The sequence below is a fragment of the Cyanistes caeruleus genome, chromosome 17, assembly GCF_971803275.1.
Source record: "Cyanistes caeruleus chromosome 17, bCyaCae1.hap1.1, whole genome shotgun sequence".
Lineage (NCBI taxonomy): Eukaryota > Metazoa > Chordata > Aves > Passeriformes > Paridae > Cyanistes > Cyanistes caeruleus.
The window spans coordinates 194,651-211,226 of record NC_141717.1 but is presented as its reverse complement, the minus strand read 5'-3'; the positions used below and the strand labels follow the sequence as shown (position 1 = coordinate 211,226).

At 50.2% G+C, this 16,576-nt stretch overlaps 1 long non-coding RNA gene across 1 annotated transcript; it reads left to right on the top strand.

Annotated features, from left to right (window-relative positions):
- Positions 1 to 10,035: 10,035 nt before the first annotated feature.
- Positions 10,036 to 14,724, top strand: LOC147649973 (uncharacterized). The gene is made up of 3 exons (XR_015277172.1): positions 10,036 to 13,843; positions 13,938 to 14,171; positions 14,463 to 14,724. It is a non-coding gene; the product is annotated as an uncharacterized LOC147649973 (long non-coding RNA).
- The last annotated feature ends 1,852 nt before the right edge of the window (positions 14,725 to 16,576 follow it).

The following is a 16,576-nucleotide window of genomic DNA, read 5'->3' as shown; positions in this document are numbered from 1 at the left end:
TTGTTCTAGGTGGCTTTGGATGGTGATCCAAGTAGGAAGCAGCCATTCGCCTGCTGTGATATCCTTACAACTAGTCCTAACTTCTCATTGCCTTTGGTTTGATTGGGGGTGTTTTATCTGTTTGTTTGATTGGTTTCTTTGGGTTGGTTTCTTTGTGTTTTTCTCTGTTTTGCTTGGAGTTTCTTTTCCTTTTTTAGAAATGACTGGTGAAGTTGGCACAAGCAAACTCCAGAAAACGTAAAGCAGGCTTGACTTTCCAGAAATTGCTTTTGGCTGGCTTTAGCTGCATTCCCCAGGATCACGATCAGCAGTAGATATTTGCAGGTTTTGCTCTGCATCCTCAGCCTGCCCAGGTGTTGTTCAGTGTTTCAGCAGTGGAGAAGACGATGGATATTTTGCTAAACCTCCTTTCAAACAACAGAACTTGGGTTAGCACGACAGAAAAGAAGAAAAGAAAATCTTCGCCAGTTAGAACAGAGCCAGAGTCCCACCATTTCCCCCTCCACTTCTCTTTCTTTTCTACATTTAGAGGTAAAGCTTCCATCTCCAAAAGCTTCCATCTCTCACTTCCTGATGTAGCCATTTGCTACCCTTTAGCCTTGACTGCCACGCATCGGACTGCTGTCCGTGTGGGGCTGGGGATGCTCAGCCTGGAAAGAGAAGGGGGCTGGCGAGGCCTCCCTGCAGCTCTAGGAAAGATGGGCACAGGGAGGAGAAGCCTTTCAACTGCAGGAGTGAGCTTGAAGTTGGATCTAATGAAGCTGCTCTTTTCCACTCCGGCTGCTGGGCCACTGGCCCAGGCTGTGCACAGAGGCTGGGGATGCTCCATCCTTGGCAACATCCAAGGCCAGCTGGGAGCGGGGCTCTGAGCAACCTATTCTAGGGGAAGATCGCTCCGCTTGGAACAAGATGGTCTTTAGGGTCCCTTCCAAGCCCAAGCACCCAGGGATTCCATCATTCATTCTACGGTCTCCGTTGTCCACTTCAGCCTGGGCCTGAACTCCTGGCGGTGATGTCACAGTGCACGCTCCAGCTAGAACTTCCAGCATCCAGCAACGGCCACAACACAACCCTTGGCTCCTTGTGCCAGCACGCTCTTCATTCACCCTGCTCCAAGCCTACCCCTGTCACCTTGTTGCCACCTGCTCCCTGATTCCCCCAGCAGTCCCCAAAGCTCCCCATCGCTTGGATTTTGCTCTCCATCCCTGCAGGATGTCTGCATTTGTTCCAAAAGAGGTATGGTACTATTCCACGGAGGCGGACACCCCGCAGCTGCCTGGCTGGGCTGGAGCTCTGTGGGACAGGCTGGGAAATTTTGCTACCTCTGCAGGCTGGCACAGACGGAGAGGAGGAGACGGACGTCGATACACAGACTGATAGAGAAGAAGCCATGGAAGTGGACGGAGAGGATACTGGAGAGGAAGAGATGGATGTGGATATGTACGAGACAGAGGAAGAGATGGAGGTGGAAACGAAAGATTATGTTGAAGAGATGGATATTGATCTAAAAGACAAGGAGGAAGACATGGTCTTGGGATGAAGACCGATGCCAGCAGCAGAACAGGCAGGTGCTCCCCACAGGCAGAGTGGGGCCCCTGCTGCCAGCCTGGGGCCGGGCTGGGCACTTCTTGCTCAGGGACACGCTAGCCCATGCACTGGATTCTGCTGGCCATCCCTGGCCTGGCCTGGGCTTGCTGTGGGCCACACAAGCCCTGTTCCAGTGCCTGGGCCACAGCCCCCAGCCAGGCTCCCTTCTGGCAGCAGAGTCCCACTGGGCCAGTGTCCCAGCCCGGCAGCACATGGAACACCCTTCCGTGCCTGACTGCACTGACCGTGCTACTTGTTTTTCTTGCAGGACTTAGGGACATCACAGACACAGATGCCACCCTGCTGTACATACGTTTTACAGTTGTTGTGTTCAGGATAGAGGTTTTAGAGTTTGTTTAAGTTGTCTGTAAATACGTTTCATAGAGTTTTGTTAGATCTCTTCTCAGGTAAATAGGTTCTATAGTTTGTTGTTGTTGTTGTGGTTGTTGTTGTTGTTACCAATATTCTTACAGTGTAAATATGTGGTGTAGTTCATTCTTGTTCCTTTTCTTCTACAGATAAACAGTCTTTGATTTTCACACCCCAGTTCTCTTTGCATTTTCTTCGGGCACATTTGCAAAGCTGTGGGTTGTTTCGGGAACAATGTTTGCAGGACTCTAAAAAGAGTATCACAACCGCTCTGCCACACTCTCAGCTGCTGCTGCTGCCCCAAAAAGCACTGGCTGGCTTTGCTCACACAATCACAGTTGTGGTGGCATTTCTACCACACCACAGGACAGCGATGTTTTCCCTCTTCTCCTGGAAATACCTACAGCACTTGTGGGTAGCAAGGCAAACATGAGCCTCTTTTAGTGGCCCTTGAAATTGGACATGTGAAATGAGGCACACAAAGCCACAGGCCAGCTGAACCTGGCATCTCTGAATGGGTCTTTACATTCTTCCCAGGAAGATGAATGGCAATCACTATTTTGGCAGGGAGGAAAGTGCATCAGCTAGCAATTTGCTGTAGAAAATGTGCTTTCTGCTCCTCTCACAGCCAAAACTCCAACCTATTTCTTGGAAGTCCTTCTTAGATAAGGACCGTGTTCAGCTGAGTGACAGTGAAGCCAAATGGCAATGCCGCAATCAATTGTCCTGTACACAATCTCCTTCATCCACGTGGAAGGTTACTCACGGGCACACAAGAGGACGGAAGAAACCCAAATGCATCGTTGGACATAATAAAGTCAGACGTGTTGGGGGATGAAGAAATCTTGCAGAGATATGGAAAGCTGCCCTGAAAACCCAGTTCGGGGAGAGCCTGAGCTCTTTTGTGCTTCTAGGCCTGAAGATGCTCAGCAGCTTTCCCAGATGCTCAGCAGGCAGTAGGATTGTGCCTGAATCTGGCTCTGGAAATGCCAGTGCCTCAACTGAGAGCTGTGGCAAGGATTTCCATTGCATGGAGAGGGGCCACAAGAGTCCTGCAAGAGTCTTTCAGCAGAGCAAACAGCAGCCTGGAGGGTGAGCAATGCTGCATCTGGACCACTGCATGCTCATCCTTCACCACAATGCAGAGCTGCCATGGATCACTTTTTCCATTTCTGCTGTTGGATATGTTTTGGACAAGTTGTTCTAGGTGGCTTTGGATGGTGATCCAAGTAGGAAGCAGCCATTCGCCTGCTGTGATATCCTTACAACTAGTCCTAACTTCTCATTGCCTTTGGTTTGATTGGGGGTGTTTTATCTGTTTGTTTGATTGGTTTCTTTGGGTTGGTTTCTTTGTGTTTTTCTCTCTTTTGCTTGGAGTTTCTTTTCCTTTTTTAGAAATGACTGGTGAAGTTGGCACAAGCAAACTCCAGAAAACGTAAAGCAGGCTTGACTTTCCAGAAATTGCTTTTGGCTGGCTTTAGCTGCATTCCCCAGGATCACGATCAGCAGTAGATATTTGCAGGTTTTGCTCTGCATCCTCAGCCTGCCCAGGTGTTGTTCAGTGTTTCAGCAGTGGAGAAGACGATGGATATTTTGCTAAACCTCCTTTCAAACAACAGAACTTGGGTTAGCACGACAGAAAAGAAGAAAAGAAAATCTTCGCCAGTTAGAACAGAGCCAGAGTCCCACCATTTCCCCCTCCACTTCTCTTTCTTTTCTACATTTAGAGGTAAAGCTTCCATCTCCAAAAGCTTCCATCTCTCACTTCCTGATGTAGCCATTTGCTACCCTTTAGCCTTGACTGCCACGCATCGGACTGCTGTCCGTGTGGGGCTGGGGATGCTCAGCCTGGAAAGAGAAGGGGGCTGGCGAGGCCTCCCTGCAGCTCTAGGAAAGATGGGCACAGGGAGGAGAAGCCTTTCAACTGCAGGAGTGAGCTTGAAGTTGGATCTAATGAAGCTGCTCTTTTCCACTCCGGCTGCTGGGCCACTGGCCCAGGCTGTGCACAGAGGCTGGGGATGCTCCATCCTTGGCAACATCCAAGGCCAGCTGGGAGCGGGGCTCTGAGCAACCTATTCTAGGGGAAGATCGCTCCGCTTGGAACAAGATGGTCTTTAGGGTCCCTTCCAAGCCCAAGCACCCAGGGATTCCATCATTCATTCTACGGTCTCCGTTGTCCACTTCAGCCTGGGCCTGAACTCCTGGCGGTGATGTCACAGTGCACGCTCCAGCTAGAACTTCCAGCATCCAGCAACGGCCACAACACAACCCTTGGCTCCTTGTGCCAGCACGCTCTTCATTCACCCTGCTCCAAGCCTACCCCTGTCACCTTGTTGCCACCTGCTCCCTGATTCCCCCAGCAGTCCCCAAAGCTCCCCATCGCTTGGATTTTGCTCTCCATCCCTGCAGGATGTCTGCATTTGTTCCAAAAGAGCTATGGTACTATTCCACGGAGGCGGACACCCCGCAGCTGCCTGGCTGGGCTGGAGCTCTGTGGGACAGGCTGGGAAATTTTGCTACCTCTGCAGGCTGGCACAGACGGAGAGGAGGAGACGGACGTCGATACACAGACTGATAGAGAAGAAGCCATGGAAGTGGACGGAGAGGATACTGGAGAGGAAGAGATGGATGTGGATATGTACGAGACAGAGGAAGAGATGGAGGTGGAAACGAAAGATTATGTTGAAGAGATGGATATTGATCTAAAAGACAAGGAGGAAGACATGGTCTTGGGATGAAGACCGATGCCAGCAGCAGAACAGGCAGGTGCTCCCCACAGGCAGAGTGGGGCCCCTGCTGCCAGCCTGGGGCCGGGCTGGGCACTTCCTGCTCAGGGACACGCTAGCCCATGCACTGGATTCTGCTGGCCATCCCTGGCCTGGCCTGGGCTTGCTGTGGGCCACACAAGCCCTGTTCCAGTGCCTGGGCCACAGCCCCCAGCCAGGCTCCCTTCTGGCAGCAGAGTCCCACTGGGCCAGTGTCCCAGCCCGGCAGCACATGGAACACCCTTCCGTGCCTGACTGCACTGACCGTGCTACTTGTTTTTCTTCCAGGACTTAGGGACATCACAGACACAGATGCCACCCTGCTGTACATACGTTTTACAGTTGTTGTGTTCAGGATAGAGGTTTTAGAGTTTGTTTAAGTTGTCTGTAAATACGTTTCATAGAGTTTTGTTAGATCTCTTCTCAGGTAAATAGGTTCTATAGTTTGTTGTTGTTGTTGTTGTTGTTACCAATATTCTTACAGTGTAAATATGTGGTGTAGTTCATTCTTGTTCCTTTTCTTCTACAGATAAACAGTCTTTGATTTTCACACCCCAGTTCTCTTTGCATTTTCTTCGGGCACATTTGCAAAGCTGTGGGTTGTTTCGGGAACAATGTTTGCAGGACTCTAAAAAGAGTATCACAACCGCTCTGCCACACTCTCAGCTGCTGCTGCTGCCCCAAAAAGCACTGGCTGGCTTTGCTCACACAATCACAGTTGTGGTGGCATTTCTACCACACCACAGGACAGCGATGTTTTCCCTCTTCTCCTGGAAATACCTACAGCACTTGTGGGTAGCAAGGCAAACATGAGCCTCTTTTAGTGGCCCTTGAAATTGGACATGTGAAATGAGGCACACAAAGCCACAGGCCAGCTGAACCTGGCATCTCTGAATGGGTCTTTACATTCTTCCCAGGAAGATGAATGGCAATCACTATTTTGGCAGGGAGGAAAGTGCATCAGCTAGCAATTTGCTGTAGAAAATGTGCTTTCTGCTCCTCTCACAGCCAAAACTCCAACCTATTTCTTGGAAGTCCTTCTTAGATAAGGACCGTGTTCAGCTGAGTGACAGTGAAGCCAAATGGCAATGCCGCAATCAATTGTCCTGTACACAATCTCCTTCATCCACGTGGAAGGTTACTCACGGGCACACAAGAGGACGGAAGAAACCCAAATGCATCGTTGGACATAATAAAGTCAGACGTGTTGAGGGATGAAGAAATCTTGCAGAGATATGGAAAGCTGCCCTGAAAACCCAGTTCGGGGAGAGCCTGAGCTCTTTTGTGCTTCTAGGCCTGAAGATGCTCAGCAGCTTTCCCAGATGCTCAGCAGGCAGTAGGATTGTGCCTGAATCTGGCTCTGGAAATGCCAGTGCCTCAACTGAGAGCTGTGGCAAGGATTTCCATTGCATGGAGAGGGGCCACAAGAGTCCTGCAAGAGTCTTTCAGCAGAGCAAACAGCAGCCTGGAGGGTGGGCAATGCTGCATCTGGACCACTGCATGCTCATCCTTCACCACAATGCAGAGCTGCCATGGATCACTTTTTCCATTTGTCCTGTTGGATATGTTTTGGACAAGTTGTTCTAGGTGGCTTTGGATGGTGATCCAAGTAGGAAGCAGCCATTCGCCTGCTGTGATATCCTTACAACTAGTCCTAACTTCTCATTGCCTTTGGTTTGATTGGGGGTGTTTTATCTGTTTGTTTGATTGGTTTCTTTGGGTTGGTTTCTTTGTGTTTTTCTCTCTTTTGCTTGGAGTTTCTTTTCCTTTTTTAGAAATGACTGGTGAAGTTGGCACAAGCAAACTCCAGAAAACGTAAAGCAGGCTTGACTTTCCAGAAATTGCTTTTGGCTGGCTTTAGCTGCATTCCCCAGGATCACGATCAGCAGTAGATATTTGCAGGTTTTGCTCTGCATCCTCAGCCTGCCCAGGTGTTGTTCAGTGTTTCAGCAGTGGAGAAGACGATGGATATTTTGCTAAACCTCCTTTCAAACAACAGAACTTGGGTTAGCACGACAGAAAAGAAGAAAAGAAAATCTTCGCCAGTTAGAACAGAGCCAGAGTCCCACCATTTCCCCCTCCACTTCTCTTTCTTTTCTACATTTAGAGGTAAAGCTTCCATCTCCAAAAGCTTCCATCTCTCACTTCCTGATGTAGCCATTTGCTACCCTTTAGCCTTGACTGCCACGCATCGGACTGCTGTCCGTGTGGGGCTGGGGATGCTCAGCCTGGAAAGAGAAGGGGGCTGGCGAGGCCTCCCTGCAGCTCTAGGAAAGATGGGCACAGGGAGGAGAAGCCTTTCAACTGCAGGAGTGAGCTTGAAGTTGGATCTAATGAAGCTGCTCTTTTCCACTCCGGCTGCTGGGCCACTGGCCCAGGCTGTGCACAGAGGCTGGGGATGCTCCATCCTTGGCAACATCCAAGGCCAGCTGGGAGCGGGGCTCTGAGCAACCTATTCTAGGGGAAGATCGCTCCGCTTGGAACAAGATGGTCTTTAGGGTCCCTTCCAAGCCCAAGCACCCAGGGATTCCATCATTCATTCTACGGTCTCCGTTGTCCACTTCAGCCTGGGCCTGAACTCCTGGCGGTGATGTCACAGTGCACGCTCCAGCTAGAACTTCCAGCATCCAGCAACGGCCACAACACAACCCTTGGCTCCTTGTGCCAGCACGCTCTTCATTCACCCTGCTCCAAGCCTACCCCTGTCACCTTGTTGCCACCTGCTCCCTGATTCCCCCAGCAGTCCCCAAAGCTCCCCATCGCTTGGATTTTGCTCTCCATCCCTGCAGGATGTCTGCATTTGTTCCAAAAGAGCTATGGTACTATTCCACGGAGGCGGACACCCCGCAGCTGCCTGGCTGGGCTGGAGCTCTGTGGGACAGGCTGGGAAATTTTGCTACCTCTGCAGGCTGGCACAGACGGAGAGGAGGAGACGGACGTCGATACACAGACTGATAGAGAAGAAGCCATGGAAGTGGACGGAGAGGATACTGGAGAGGAAGAGATGGATGTGGATATGTACGAGACAGAGGAAGAGATGGAGGTGGAAACGAAAGATTATGTTGAAGAGATGGATATTGATCTAAAAGACAAGGAGGAAGACATGGTCTTGGGATGAAGACCGATGCCAGCAGCAGAACAGGCAGGTGCTCCCCACAGGCAGAGTGGGGCCCCTGCTGCCAGCCTGGGGCCGGGCTGGGCACTTCTTGCTCAGGGACACGCTAGCCCATGCACTGGATTCTGCTGGCCATCCCTGGCCTGGCCTGGGCTTGCTGTGGGCCACACAAGCCCTGTTCCAGTGCCTGGGCCACAGCCCCCAGCCAGGCTCCCTTCTGGCAGCAGAGTCCCACTGGGCCAGTGTCCCAGCCCGGCAGCACATGGAACACCCTTCCGTGCCTGACTGCACTGACCGTGCTACTTGTTTTTCTTGCAGGACTTAGGGACATCACAGACACAGATGCCACCCTGCTGTACATACGTTTTACAGTTGTTGTGTTCAGGATAGAGGTTTTAGAGTTTGTTTAAGTTGTCTGTAAATACGTTTCATAGAGTTTTGTTAGATCTCTTCTCAGGTAAATAGGTTCTATAGTTTGTTGTTGTTGTTGTGGTTGTTGTTGTTGTTACCAATATTCTTACAGTGTAAATATGTGGTGTAGTTCATTCTTGTTCCTTTTCTTCTACAGATAAACAGTCTTTGATTTTCACACCCCAGTTCTCTTTGCATTTTCTTCGGGCACATTTGCAAAGCTGTGGGTTGTTTCGGGAACAATGTTTGCAGGACTCTAAAAAGAGTATCACAACCGCTCTGCCACACTCTCAGCTGCTGCTGCTGCCCCAAAAAGCACTGGCTGGCTTTGCTCACACAATCACAGTTGTGGTGGCATTTCTACCACACCACAGGACAGCGATGTTTTCCCTCTTCTCCTGGAAATACCTACAGCACTTGTGGGTAGCAAGGCAAACATGAGCCTCTTTTAGTGGCCCTTGAAATTGGACATGTGAAATGAGGCACACAAAGCCACAGGCCAGCTGAACCTGGCATCTCTGAATGGGTCTTTACATTCTTCCCAGGAAGATGAATGGCAATCACTATTTTGGCAGGGAGGAAAGTGCATCAGCTAGCAATTTGCTGTAGAAAATGTGCTTTCTGCTCCTCTCACAGCCAAAACTCCAACCTATTTCTTGGAAGTCCTTCTTAGATAAGGACCGTGTTCAGCTGAGTGACAGTGAAGCCAAATGGCAATGCCGCAATCAATTGTCCTGTACACAATCTCCTTCATCCACGTGGAAGGTTACTCACGGGCACACAAGAGGACGGAAGAAACCCAAATGCATCGTTGGACATAATAAAGTCAGACGTGTTGGGGGATGAAGAAATCTTGCAGAGATATGGAAAGCTGCCCTGAAAACCCAGTTCGGGGAGAGCCTGAGCTCTTTTGTGCTTCTAGGCCTGAAGATGCTCAGCAGCTTTCCCAGATGCTCAGCAGGCAGTAGGATTGTGCCTGAATCTGGCTCTGGAAATGCCAGTGCCTCAACTGAGAGCTGTGGCAAGGATTTCCATTGCATGGAGAGGGGCCACAAGAGTCCTGCAAGAGTCTTTCAGCAGAGCAAACAGCAGCCTGGAGGGTGAGCAATGCTGCATCTGGACCACTGCATGCTCATCCTTCACCACAATGCAGAGCTGCCATGGATCACTTTTTCCATTTCTGCTGTTGGATATGTTTTGGACAAGTTGTTCTAGGTGGCTTTGGATGGTGATCCAAGTAGGAAGCAGCCATTCGCCTGCTGTGATATCCTTACAACTAGTCCTAACTTCTCATTGCCTTTGGTTTGATTGGGGGTGTTTTATCTGTTTGTTTGATTGGTTTCTTTGGGTTGGTTTCTTTGTGTTTTTCTCTCTTTTGCTTGGAGTTTCTTTTCCTTTTTTAGAAATGACTGGTGAAGTTGGCACAAGCAAACTCCAGAAAACGTAAAGCAGGCTTGACTTTCCAGAAATTGCTTTTGGCTGGCTTTAGCTGCATTCCCCAGGATCACGATCAGCAGTAGATATTTGCAGGTTTTGCTCTGCATCCTCAGCCTGCCCAGGTGTTGTTCAGTGTTTCAGCAGTGGAGAAGACGATGGATATTTTGCTAAACCTCCTTTCAAACAACAGAACTTGGGTTAGCACGACAGAAAAGAAGAAAAGAAAATCTTCGCCAGTTAGAACAGAGCCAGAGTCCCACCATTTCCCCCTCCACTTCTCTTTCTTTTCTACATTTAGAGGTAAAGCTTCCATCTCCAAAAGCTTCCATCTCTCACTTCCTGATGTAGCCATTTGCTACCCTTTAGCCTTGACTGCCACGCATCGGACTGCTGTCCGTGTGGGGCTGGGGATGCTCAGCCTGGAAAGAGAAGGGGGCTGGCGAGGCCTCCCTGCAGCTCTAGGAAAGATGGGCACAGGGAGGAGAAGCCTTTCAACTGCAGGAGTGAGCTTGAAGTTGGATCTAATGAAGCTGCTCTTTTCCACTCCGGCTGCTGGGCCACTGGCCCAGGCTGTGCACAGAGGCTGGGGATGCTCCATCCTTGGCAACATCCAAGGCCAGCTGGGAGCGGGGCTCTGAGCAACCTATTCTAGGGGAAGATCGCTCCGCTTGGAACAAGATGGTCTTTAGGGTCCCTTCCAAGCCCAAGCACCCAGGGATTCCATCATTCATTCTACGGTCTCCGTTGTCCACTTCAGCCTGGGCCTGAACTCCTGGCGGTGATGTCACAGTGCACGCTCCAGCTAGAACTTCCAGCATCCAGCAACGGCCACAACACAACCCTTGGCTCCTTGTGCCAGCACGCTCTTCATTCACCCTGCTCCAAGCCTACCCCTGTCACCTTGTTGCCACCTGCTCCCTGATTCCCCCAGCAGTCCCCAAAGCTCCCCATCGCTTGGATTTTGCTCTCCATCCCTGCAGGATGTCTGCATTTGTTCCAAAAGAGGTATGGTACTATTCCACGGAGGCGGACACCCCGCAGCTGCCTGGCTGGGCTGGAGCTCTGTGGGACAGGCTGGGAAATTTTGCTACCTCTGCAGGCTGGCACAGACGGAGAGGAGGAGACGGACGTCGATACACAGACTGATAGAGAAGAAGCCATGGAAGTGGACGGAGAGGATACTGGAGAGGAAGAGATGGATGTGGATATGTACGAGACAGAGGAAGAGATGGAGGTGGAAACGAAAGATTATGTTGAAGAGATGGATATTGATCTAAAAGACAAGGAGGAAGACATGGTCTTGGGATGAAGACCGATGCCAGCAGCAGAACAGGCAGGTGCTCCCCACAGGCAGAGTGGGGCCCCTGCTGCCAGCCTGGGGCCGGGCTGGGCACTTCTTGCTCAGGGACACGCTAGCCCATGCACTGGATTCTGCTGGCCATCCCTGGCCTGGCCTGGGCTTGCTGTGGGCCACACAAGCCCTGTTCCAGTGCCTGGGCCACAGCCCCCAGCCAGGCTCCCTTCTGGCAGCAGAGTCCCACTGGGCCAGTGTCCCAGCCCGGCAGCACATGGAACACCCTTCCGTGCCTGACTGCACTGACCGTGCTACTTGTTTTTCTTGCAGGACTTAGGGACATCACAGACACAGATGCCACCCTGCTGTACATACGTTTTACAGTTGTTGTGTTCAGGATAGAGGTTTTAGAGTTTGTTTAAGTTGTCTGTAAATACGTTTCATAGAGTTTTGTTAGATCTCTTCTCAGGTAAATAGGTTCTATAGTTTGTTGTTGTTGTTGTGGTTGTTGTTGTTGTTACCAATATTCTTACAGTGTAAATATGTGGTGTAGTTCATTCTTGTTCCTTTTCTTCTACAGATAAACAGTCTTTGATTTTCACACCCCAGTTCTCTTTGCATTTTCTTCGGGCACATTTGCAAAGCTGTGGGTTGTTTCGGGAACAATGTTTGCAGGACTCTAAAAAGAGTATCACAACCGCTCTGCCACACTCTCAGCTGCTGCTGCTGCCCCAAAAAGCACTGGCTGGCTTTGCTCACACAATCACAGTTGTGGTGGCATTTCTACCACACCACAGGACAGCGATGTTTTCCCTCTTCTCCTGGAAATACCTACAGCACTTGTGGGTAGCAAGGCAAACATGAGCCTCTTTTAGTGGCCCTTGAAATTGGACATGTGAAATGAGGCACACAAAGCCACAGGCCAGCTGAACCTGGCATCTCTGAATGGGTCTTTACATTCTTCCCAGGAAGATGAATGGCAATCACTATTTTGGCAGGGAGGAAAGTGCATCAGCTAGCAATTTGCTGTAGAAAATGTGCTTTCTGCTCCTCTCACAGCCAAAACTCCAACCTATTTCTTGGAAGTCCTTCTTAGATAAGGACCGTGTTCAGCTGAGTGACAGTGAAGCCAAATGGCAATGCCGCAATCAATTGTCCTGTACACAATCTCCTTCATCCACGTGGAAGGTTACTCACGGGCACACAAGAGGACGGAAGAAACCCAAATGCATCGTTGGACATAATAAAGTCAGACGTGTTGGGGGATGAAGAAATCTTGCAGAGATATGGAAAGCTGCCCTGAAAACCCAGTTCGGGGAGAGCCTGAGCTCTTTTGTGCTTCTAGGCCTGAAGATGCTCAGCAGCTTTCCCAGATGCTCAGCAGGCAGTAGGATTGTGCCTGAATCTGGCTCTGGAAATGCCAGTGCCTCAACTGAGAGCTGTGGCAAGGATTTCCATTGCATGGAGAGGGGCCACAAGAGTCCTGCAAGAGTCTTTCAGCAGAGCAAACAGCAGCCTGGAGGGTGAGCAATGCTGCATCTGGACCACTGCATGCTCATCCTTCACCACAATGCAGAGCTGCCATGGATCACTTTTTCCATTTCTGCTGTTGGATATGTTTTGGACAAGTTGTTCTAGGTGGCTTTGGATGGTGATCCAAGTAGGAAGCAGCCATTCGCCTGCTGTGATATCCTTACAACTAGTCCTAACTTCTCATTGCCTTTGGTTTGATTGGGGGTGTTTTATCTGTTTGTTTGATTGGTTTCTTTGGGTTGGTTTCTTTGTGTTTTTCTCTGTTTTGCTTGGAGTTTCTTTTCCTTTTTTAGAAATGACTGGTGAAGTTGGCACAAGCAAACTCCAGAAAACGTAAAGCAGGCTTGACTTTCCAGAAATTGCTTTTGGCTGGCTTTAGCTGCATTCCCCAGGATCACGATCAGCAGTAGATATTTGCAGGTTTTGCTCTGCATCCTCAGCCTGCCCAGGTGTTGTTCAGTGTTTCAGCAGTGGAGAAGACGATGGATATTTTGCTAAACCTCCTTTCAAACAACAGAACTTGGGTTAGCACGACAGAAAAGAAGAAAAGAAAATCTTCGCCAGTTAGAACAGAGCCAGAGTCCCACCATTTCCCCCTCCACTTCTCTTTCTTTTCTACATTTAGAGGTAAAGCTTCCATCTCCAAAAGCTTCCATCTCTCACTTCCTGATGTAGCCATTTGCTACCCTTTAGCCTTGACTGCCACGCATCGGACTGCTGTCCGTGTGGGGCTGGGGATGCTCAGCCTGGAAAGAGAAGGGGGCTGGCGAGGCCTCCCTGCAGCTCTAGGAAAGATGGGCACAGGGAGGAGAAGCCTTTCAACTGCAGGAGTGAGCTTGAAGTTGGATCTAATGAAGCTGCTCTTTTCCACTCCGGCTGCTGGGCCACTGGCCCAGGCTGTGCACAGAGGCTGGGGATGCTCCATCCTTGGCAACATCCAAGGCCAGCTGGGAGCGGGGCTCTGAGCAACCTATTCTAGGGGAAGATCGCTCCGCTTGGAACAAGATGGTCTTTAGGGTCCCTTCCAAGCCCAAGCACCCAGGGATTCCATCATTCATTCTACGGTCTCTGTTGTCCACTTCAGCCTGGGCCTGAACTCCTGGCGGTGATGTCACAGTGCACGCTCCAGCTAGAACTTCCAGCATCCAGCAACGGCCACAACACAACCCTTGGCTCCTTGTGCCAGCACGCTCTTCATTCACCCTGCTCCAAGCCTACCCCTGTCACCTTGTTGCCACCTGCTCCCTGATTCCCCCAGCAGTCCCCAAAGCTCCCCATCGCTTGGATTTTGCTCTCCATCCCTGCAGGATGTCTGCATTTGTTCCAAAAGAGGTATGGTACTATTCCACGGAGGCGGACACCCCGCAGCTGCCTGGCTGGGCTGGAGCTCTGTGGGACAGGCTGGGAAATTTTGCTACCTCTGCAGGCTGGCACAGACGGAGAGGAGGAGACGGACGTCGATACACAGACTGATAGAGAAGAAGCCATGGAAGTGGACGGAGAGGATACTGGAGAGGAAGAGATGGATGTGGATATGTACGAGACAGAGGAAGAGATGGAGGTGGAAACGAAAGATTATGTTGAAGAGATGGATATTGATCTAAAAGACAAGGAGGAAGACATGGTCTTGGGATGAAGACCGATGCCAGCAGCAGAACAGGCAGGTGCTCCCCACAGGCAGAGTGGGGCCCCTGCTGCCAGCCTGGGGCCGGGCTGGGCACTTCTTGCTCAGGGGCACGCTAGCCCATGCACTGGATTCTGCTGGCCATCCCTGGCCTGGCCTGGGCTTGCTGTGGGCCACACAAGCCCTGTTCCAGTGCCTGGGCCACAGCCCCCAGCCAGGCTCCCTTCTGGCAGCAGAGTCCCACTGGGCCAGTGTCCCAGCCCGGCAGCACATGGAACACCCTTCCGTGCCTGACTGCACTGACCGTGCTACTTGTTTTTCTTGCAGGACTTAGGGACATCACAGACACAGATGCCACCCTGCTGTACATACGTTTTACAGTTGTTGTGTTCAGGATAGAGGTTTTAGAGTTTGTTTAAGTTGTCTGTAAATACGTTTCATAGAGTTTTGTTAGATCTCTTCTCAGGTAAATAGGTTCTATAGTTTGTTGTTGTTGTTGTTGTTGTTACCAATATTCTTACAGTGTAAATATGTGGTGTAGTTCATTCTTGTTCCTTTTCTTCTACAGATAAACAGTCTTTGATTTTCACACCCCAGTTCTCTTTGCATTTTCTTCGGGCACATTTGCAAAGCTGTGGGTTGTTTCGGGAACAATGTTTGCAGGACTCTAAAAAGAGTATCACAACCGCTCTGCCACACTCTCAGCTGCTGCTGCTGCCCCAAAAAGCACTGGCTGGCTTTGCTCACACAATCACAGTTGTGGTGGCATTTCTACCACACCACAGGACAGCGATGTTTTCCCTCTTCTCCTGGAAATACCTACAGCACTTGTGGGTAGCAAGGCAAACATGAGCCTCTTTTAGTGGCCCTTGAAATTGGACATGTGAAATGAGGCACACAAAGCCACAGGCCAGCTGAACCTGGCATCTCTGAATGGGTCTTTACATTCTTCCCAGGAAGATGAATGGCAATCACTATTTTGGCAGGGAGGAAAGTGCATCAGCTAGCAATTTGCTGTAGAAAATGTGCTTTCTGCTCCTCTCACAGCCAAAACTCCTACCCATTTCTTGGAAGTCCTTCTTAGATAAGGACCGTGTTCAGCTGAGTGACAGTGAAGCCAAATGGCAATGCCGCAATCAATTGTCCTGTACACAATCTCCTTCATCCACGTGGAAGGTTACTCACGGGCACACAAGAGGACGGAAGAAACCCAAATGCATCGTTGGACATAATAAAGTCAGAGGTGTTGAGGGATGAAGAAATCTTGCAGAGATATGGAAAGCTGCCCTGAAAACCCAGTTCGGGGAGAGCCTGAGCTCTTTTGTGCTTCTAGGCCTGAAGATGCTCAGCACCTTTCCCAGATGCTCAGCAGGCAGTAGGATTGTGCCTGAATCTGGCTCTGGAAATGCCAGTGCCTCAACTGAGAGCTGTGGCAAGGATTTCCATTGCATGGAGAGGGGCCACAAGAGTCCTGCAAGAGTCTTTCAGCAGAGCAAACAGCAGCCTGGAGGGTGAGCAATGCTGCATCTGGACCACTGCATGCTCATCCTTCACCACAATGCAGAGCTGCCATGGATCACTTTTTCCATTTCTCCTGTTGGATATGTTTTGGACAAGTTGTTCTAGGTGGCTTTGGATGGTGATCCAAGTAGGAAGCAGCCATTCGCCTGCTGTGATATCCTTACAACTAGTCCTAACTTCTCATTGCCTTTGGTTTGATTGGGGGTGTTTTATCTGTTTGTTTGATTGGTTTCTTTGGGTTGGTTTCTTTGTGTTTTTCTCTCTTTTGCTTGGAGTTTCTTTTCCTTTTTTAGAAATGACTGGTGAAGTTGGCACAACCAAACTCCAGAAAACGTAAAGCAGGCTTGACTTTCCAGAAATTGCTTTTGGCTGGCTTTAGCTGCATTCCCCAGGATCACGATCAGCAGTAGATATTTGCAGGTTTTGCTCTGCATCCTCAGCCTGCCCAGGTGTTGTTCAGTGTTTCAGCAGTGGAGAAGACGATGGATATTTTGCTAAACCTCCTTTCAAACAACAGAACTTGGGTTAGCACGACAGAAAAGAAGAAAAGAAAATCTTCGCCAGTTAGAACAGAGCCAGAGTCCCACCATTTCCCCCTCCACTTCTCTTTCTTTTCTACATTTAGAGGTAAAGCTTCCATCTCCAAAAGCTTCCATCTCTCACTTCCTGATGTAGCCATTTGCTACCCTTTAGCCTTGACTGCCACGCATCGGACTGCTGTCCGTGTGGGGCTGGGGATGCTCAGCCTGGAAAGAGAAGGGGGCTGGCGAGGCCTCCCTGCAGCTCTAGGAAAGATGGGCACAGGGAGGAGAAGCCTTTCAACTGCAGGAGTGAGCTTGAAGTTGGATCTAATGAAGCTGCTCTTTTCCACTCCGGCTGCTGGGCCACTGGCCCAGGCTGTGCACAGAGGCTGGGGATGC